The sequence below is a fragment of the Callithrix jacchus genome, chromosome 21 (genome assembly GCF_049354715.1).
Source record: "Callithrix jacchus isolate 240 chromosome 21, calJac240_pri, whole genome shotgun sequence".
NCBI classification, from domain to species: Eukaryota; Metazoa; Chordata; class Mammalia; order Primates; family Cebidae; genus Callithrix; species Callithrix jacchus.
In genome coordinates this window covers 8,872,075-8,880,278 of record NC_133522.1, presented here as the reverse complement: position 1 = coordinate 8,880,278, position 8,204 = coordinate 8,872,075, and positions in this window count along the sequence as shown.

The following is an 8,204-nucleotide window of genomic DNA, read 5'->3' as shown; positions in this document are numbered from 1 at the left end:
CCTTTTCCTACATTGGTCCCATTTCTACACTTGTGACTATCTTGGAACTACCCATCTATCTGAGGAAAAGATTCTCTGCAAAGCAATTCGAGTTTTCAAGGCAGCTGCCTCCTCTGATTGAGGTGGAAAAAAAAAAAAAAACAAATGGTTTGTAATTGAATACTTTCAATGCTTAATTCTACAAATTCAAGAAATATGAACCCATCAGTGAACGACCATAACTTGTTATCCACCAGTCAGGTAATCAGTAAATAGAGAAATAAAAGCTGGTGAGAGTCGTAAGGGGTAGTAAGTAATCTGACACAATCACCTTCATATGAAATCAGGGAGAGGGAGTGTTCCAAACAACACAATATATTCCACTAAAACTTTTTCACTTAATTGATTGGCTATTCTCTGATAAGATACTTTGATCCTCCTGGTAGTAACTCATAAATTTTTTATCCCCTCAACATGAAGAAAAAAATGTCAATGTGTCTTCAGGGATTCTACAGCTCTGCTGTTCAAAAATGGTTATGTGCTTGTGAGGGATATGGAATTACACAGACAAGAGAAATTAGCAAAAAATTGAGTTGATTATGATGTGAAAAATATTTACATGAAAGCACTGATTTTTCTCTCTGTTTAACATTTATGAAAGGAATCAAGGGTGTCTTGATTAAAGGCTTACTTTTGTTTAGATCTTAAAGCATTTTTTGTTAACTTCTGTGCTATTCAATTATGCTAATGAAAATCCCCATTATGAGGTGCTTTTGGACTTTTGGAATCCTATGCTCATTTGTGTAATGAGTCTCACTGAGGTAAATTCAGACAGGGTGTAGAATTGTACAAACCACATCCTATATATTTTCCCCTAAAGTAGTGAACCTACATACAGAAAGATAAAGGGAATAAAACTGAGAAGATAAATTTAAGTATTTGTGTTTTGAGTAATTTCAGTAGAATACTAGTAACTATTTTATCATATTTTTTATTTCTATGATGATACAGAATTATAATGTTGCTAAACTATCTTAAAGGAAAATAATTGATAACAAATAATTATTATAGAGTATGGGATCCATCGTTTATAGTAATGTTTTCCCATACACGCATAGTTGGTAAAATATGCCTACATGTATTTATCCAGTTAATGGACAATTTCAGACATAACACAAAGAAGCAACATTTAGACTAATGAAATGTATGTTTTTTAAATTCATCTCAATTATTTGTAGTACTTTGAAGATGTGAAAGGACTGAAGGTGCTTTATGTTCCTGTGTATCACTACAGAAGTATATGTAATTTAGATTTCGAGACATTAACTATCATATTCTGCTTCCCAGGCGAAAAATCAAACAGAAAAACAAGCTAGCCTTCAGACCTTTATGATTCTAAACCAGAATATTCTGGAATGCTGGGGAGTAGTCTCTACATTGATCTACAAGAGTTGAAAAGCACACAGAAGGAGATTCTGTAAATTGCTGTCCATTCCAGGACTGATGCCATGCCTTCCTTTTGGCACCAGACACAGTTCCTTGTTCAAGTGGAGCTCTGTGTAAAAGATTTAATGACCAGAGTTTATGCATGGGGTGGGGGGAATTCTCTTCTGAATCATGGAAGATGGCAGTCAAGTATAAAAGTTTAGAATTATTCGGTTTTGAAAACATATAAAATGAATTAATATTTTTATCTTTATTGATATTTGCTTGGTAAATAAATTTCTGATGAAGCTCAATATGATTCCTAGGAGAAATAGAATGAGATGCATAGAGAACATCCATCCCCATCCTCTCTCTCTGTGTATGTGTGTGTGTGTCTCTCTCTTCACTCTCCTTGCCAAAGATCTCTCTGTCACGCTTTTGCACAGGACAGTGAAGGCTCTGACCAGGCTAAATAAGTGTGGGTTGGCAAGGCCATGACCTTATTAGAAAAGCCTCTCACTGAAGTCTCAAATGACCCTAACACCAAGGTAGAATTTGCCTGAGCCTGTCCTTTCTGATTTCCCCCAACACATTACATAGGAGCTCTCTGTCAAATTTGGTGCTGCCTATAATGAGCTAGTCTCTCAGACTTTTGTATTAAATGCAAGTTCTCCAGGAAACTTTTGAAAGTGCACAGGAAAAATACAGAGAAAATTGAAGACTAAAGGGAATTATGTCTTGGTTCTACAGCAGTACATTTACTGTGCAAAGGAATGTGTTTATCTATACATATGCTTTTTGCTCCTATTCGGTATTAACCTCATCTGATTTATGCTAATTCTTGCCCAAGATGACAACAGGGGCAGAGTGAGAGACACACAGAGGATTTGCTTTACCATTACTCCACCTACTGGAATTGCCCTTCACTGACCAGATTCCTAGGACAGAGACTTGAAAAATGTGAAGAAAATACATTAGAATTATGTATATGCACGGACAAAACTGTTTTCTTAATATTGGTTTATTTAATATGTGAGGAATTTGACATGAGATGAATAATTTTATAGTTTGAGGCTGCATAGTAACAAGAGACACTGGTTTTATTATTTTATATTCTTAGATTCTGAGTCCTAATTGCACCATGTAAAGAGTCTTATTTTGATATGAAAATGATGAATTATGCATTACACAATATACATTATTTGCTCATCAAACAGGTATTCATGCTTTAGTTATAAAAATACAATGGGAATAGAATATGTACTCGTTGATGTTTCAGAAATGTATTTACATAAAACAATTCTGGAGGAACATAATATTTTATGCAGTCTAGTCCTATATATCAAGAGAATTAAAATACCATTTTTAATCAACGCAATATAGAACATTTTGAAGTACTACAAAGTATAGATTCTAACTTGATATGTTTTCTACTTTATTTAGATTATATCATGGAAACCCTATATCTATAGATATAGTTGCATTTATTTTTAGAAACAATTATCCTAATTTTCAATCCTGGGGTATCTGAAGAACACAATGTAATTTTATTGCATTTAATTCAAAGTTCATTGGAGCTGGTTTCAAATATGATGTGTGTATGGAGCACCTAATTGAGCAGGTAATTTGCCCATGGTCATACGTATTTAAAATTTTATCTTAAAATACAGAAAAAATATTCTGGGATATTGTCAGTTATTTGGCTCCCTCTACTTTACATTTTATTCATAAATGAATTAAAGTCAACTGAACTTATGTATAAAGTCAATTTGAAAGTGATACCTTTATTCAATAATGTGGAAACAAATTGACTGACACTTAACTAATGCTGAATGGTGGGTGTGTACCTGTGCCTGTGTGTGTATTTATATATGTTAATTCATATATTGTCAATCTCCACAATTTCATTATCATTTCTTTTATGCACATATATAAATATAAAGGGCTAGATGACTTTATAATAGAATATAATGTTGCTTTGGGCATCTTTCAACATATTCTTCTAACCAATGACTAAAGGAAGAGGCTGTTAATTTGATACTTTAAATTATTACATAATAAAACAGATTAAAGACTTGTATTTTTATATTCTAGTAAGGAAAAATGTTGATTTCAAATTGGTTTTGGACTAGCATAAAGGATGCAAATTGTGTGATCATTCATTACTCTCATATGAAGAGTGGCAAAAATCAGAGATGGTTCTATGTTGTTTTTGACTGAAAAATATCCTTGTTTGAGCACATAATGTAATTAAATTCTTTTCATCTGCAATCCAATAAAACATGTACTAAACACAAGTGAATCAACACAGCCGGTTGCTAGCATTATGACTGGGGATGCACTGGTGTGGATAAGATAAGAACTGGCCTGAATCTCTGCCCCAAACTAGAAATAAAAGAACACTGAAAAAAATTCAAATCATCCGTGAAACTTATTTTTCTTCTAATTTCATATGCCCTTTTATTGCAACGGAAATTTGGGGGCATTTTGTTACTTGATTAACTTAAATAGGAAGTACTAAAAAACAATGTAATAAAACATACACCAAAATTTAATAATCCACACTTAAAACCCTAAATTGGATGAGTTTTACTGTTTTGAGTGAATTCATTTTGGGGTCTTTCTCTTTTTCCCCAAGTAAACATAAAAAAATTAATTGAGAAAATACAAACAACCCACAAACATTTAAGTTTTCAACAAGATTTTGGGGGAAGAGTATCGGATGTTTATTGCGTGCCAATGTACTTTTTGTATTATTTCACACTTCAGTGATCATTACAGCATTGTTGAGATGGGTCATGTTCCGAGCAGACTGAATAATACGAAGGTGGCTATCTGCAATATTGATTAAAGAAGGGTAAGGATCTTAATGAAAAGAAATGTGATTTGAGGTCGTACTTTAGTGTCAGAAACTCAGTTGCCAAAAGAAAAATTAATACAGATCAATAAGCTAGAGAAATTCACATTCTAGATTTAATGATTAAGGTTCTAACACTGTCACTTGTACTATCATTCTCTTAAACTGGGACTCAGCAATAAATTATGAACCAGATCATAACACTTCAGTGTTCTTCCACCTACTGACCAGCATGTCAGAATAGTCACATGAATTGAAGCCAATCAGCAGTTATTGGAAATAAAGATTTTTAAATAGTGCATGTAGAGAACCTCTGAGCAGCATGTTACTCCTTGGACCAGAACCGGCTAACAACATGGATCACAGCTCTTCCTTTTTTATGGGGGGTGGTCAGCAATGTCCTAGAAGAGAGAATGAAGAAAATCTTAAAAACTTAATTAAATAAAAATAGAAAAGGAGGTGGGGTGGGGAGAAAAAAAAAGAGACTAAGGAAGAAAAAAAAAAACAGAAAAAGGAAAAGGAGAAACAGGAGAAGCTGAGGAAAAGAGAAAAATAGTAAAAAGGTAATGAAGGGAGAAAGAAAAAGACAGGATGAAGAGTGATAAGTAGGTAGCAAAAAACAAGCGAGAAGAACGAGCAAGTGAAGCTCAGGGAGAAAGAAGTAGGAAGGGGGAATAAATAGTAGTGGTTGCTCCAGTTTGTTTGATTTTTAGTTAAATTACTGTCCAAGGCTACAAGACAATTCTGACCTGAGAGAGGTCTCACTGTTCCTCCTAACCCAGACTCCAGCTTCTAGGGTGAGCTCTCAGAGCCCTCCTCACCAGCCACAGCCACAGATCTGCTGCCTGTGGAGATGCTTTCTACCATGTCTTCAAAACGAATGTCTACTCTTCTTTTATCTCTTCTGAGCACTTTTTAAACTCTATGTTGTGACTGAATATTTGCTTTTCCCCAAAATGCATGTGTTGAAGCTCTGATCCCCAATGTGATTGTAATGACATTAGAAGTAGATACTTTGAGTGGTAATTCAGTTCAGATGAAGCCATGACATGGGAACTCCCATGGATCAGTGTCCTTATAACAAGAGTAAGAGATCAGAGCTTTCTGTATCTCTGTCATGTAAGGACACAGTAAAAAAGTAGCCATTGGCAAGCCAGGAAGATAGTTCTCACAGGAATCAAATTGGCTAAATCCTTGACCTTGCACTTCCACCATCCAGAACTGTGAGATATAAATTTCTGTTGTTTCAGCCACCCAAACCACGATATGTTATTATAGCAGACTGGGCTGCTCACACCCTGTTCCACCATATCCTCCATGTCTCAAAATACTTGACTTCACTTTCTAATTTTCATGTAAAATAGAAATACAGAGAATGTTTCCTGCCTTTCATATCTATCTTTTATTTGTATGCACCTCAAAAGGTGACACTCATCTTTTGATGAGTCATACTTCAATTCTTTTTAATGCCATTTCAACTCTACTGTCTAAGTATATCATAAATACTTTTTTCTCTTTGAAACAGCTCGCTATTGACTTAGTGAAGCCCCACATTACTGTTGGACAGCATTAATGAAGTATGAACTTTAAAATAAAATTGGACTAGGCTGGGCTCATGCCTGTAATTCCAGCACTTTGGGAGGTGGGGCAGGAGGGTTACTTGAAGGTAGGAGTTTGAGACTAGCCTGAGCCACAGAGCAAGACTGTTTGTCTACAAAATGTTAAAAAAATTAGTCAGGTATGGTGTTGCGTGCCTGTAGTCCCAGCTACTTTGGGAGGCTAACATGGGAGGATCACTTTAGCTAAGGAAGTTGAGGCTTCAGTGAGCCATGTTCGTGCCACTGCATTCCATCCATGGTGACAGAGTGAGACCCTAGGTCTCAAAAATAAATTAATAAATAATAAAATCAAAATTGAGTTAATTCTGATGCTCAACAGAATGGAGTAAAAGCAAAAATAGGTTTTAAATATATATATATTTAGTTTTTCTTGAAAGCAATTAATTTGTAATAGAATAACAGATGTTTAATTTTCTCTGAATAATTGTTATATTTATCTGTTCTAAATATATAGTTAACACTAAATGGACACAGTCAATGTATTTACTTGTTCTTTTAAACTCTTGATTATTTTATGTTGACTGTAAAAATGTATTTATGTATGAAGATTCTAGAATTTTCATGCCAATTACTTTATGAAAATAGCTACTGTTTCACCCTGTTGTTGATTCACTTACCAGAATTTGCATACTATTCAGTAGTACATTCACCCAGTTTCTACAAACTTTAAATACTTTGCAGACTGATACAAAATCTAAACCTGGAATAGTTCACATTTATCCCAAAAACATTTAACTGAATATAGTAATTGGTTTTAGAATCCAGGAAAATAATATAAAACTTTACAGTATTCTTTCTAGACAATTGCTTTTACAAATACTGAATTCACTTCAGTGTTTTCAATTCAGCAACAAAAGAATAATACTAACCACCCATGTTCTATGTGGTGTAGCAGACGAAACTTGGTATTCTGAAACACAAGTATATGCATCCAATAAATAATGATTAGAGATACATTAAAGATCTTTCTATTCTTTGCATTCTCCTAATAGTTATGACACATCTGAGCTAAGCTTGAAAGTAAGGTCAGGAAATATAAATGAATGTCAAAAAGTCAAAGAAAATGCCTGGATATTTAAGAATGGAAAAAAAGAAGAAAAGTGTTTTAGAGAGAAGGGATACAAGGAGTCAAAAAGAAAAAAAAAGATATGTGATTGGGACTCTGTGGGAAAAAAAATTTATATATATATATATGTATGTATATATATATATAGACACACACATATATACATATATTCCAGTGTTGGAATACCTAAAAAGATGTTTAAGTGGCTATTTCTATTTTTTCTTTTAAAGCTGTTTCATTTTTGTATTCTAAACTCATTTCATTGACATAAGCCCAAAACAAGATCTATTACAAACACAAGTGTTTTGTGTGATTTTGTGCTTTTCCTTTTTAATTTAGGAAACAGGGCACATTCTAGGTATAGAAATTAGGAATAGAATTAGCATTCATAAAAAGGAGAGGCATTCTATTAAGTGGGATAATACAAAGCAGAATGTCAAAAATTTAGGCAACATGGAAATTCATGTCTCTAATAAAGAGGGTTGTAAAGTTTTCAGATTTAGCGTAACTTTCACTGATCTGAAGGGCAAAGATAACCCAGCTAACATCAGAGGTATACATCAAAATAAAGTATACACTTTCAACTGTAAATATTTGTTCATTTAAAATAATAATTAATAATTCATTCAACAAATGTCTACAGAACATTTGCTGTCTGCTAAAGCCTGTGAATGAAAAGCTAATGAAAACAGTATCTTATCCTCCACATTTCAACAAGGAAGAAGCATGTGGAAAGATGGTGACAGTTGTGACAGGTGCTAAATTATGGACAAGCTTCTCGAGGGTCAGAGAAGCTCTGAAAATTTCTAATTTGAAAAAAATCAGGGTTTTTATTAAGGTATTAGCTTTTGAGTTCAGTAATGAAGAATTAGCAGGGATTCTTTGAGAATATAATACATGAGGGGCAATTCAAGAAGAAGAAATATCATATGCAAAAACACAAAAGAACCTGGCACGCTGGCTCATGCCTGTAATCCCAGCACTTTGGGAGGCCAAAGCCAGTGGATCACGAGATTAGGAAATCAAGACCATATCCTAGCTAACACAATGAAACCACATCTCTACAAAAAAAAAAATAAAATTTAGCTGGGTGTGGTGGCACGCGCCTGTAGTCTCAGCTACTTGGGAGGCTGAGGCAGGAGAATCGCTTGAACTCAGGAGGCGGAGGTTGCAGTGAGCTGAGATTGAACCATTGCACTCCAGCCTAGGTGAGTGAGACTCTATCTCAAAAAAAAAAAAAAAAAAAAGGAATTAAAAA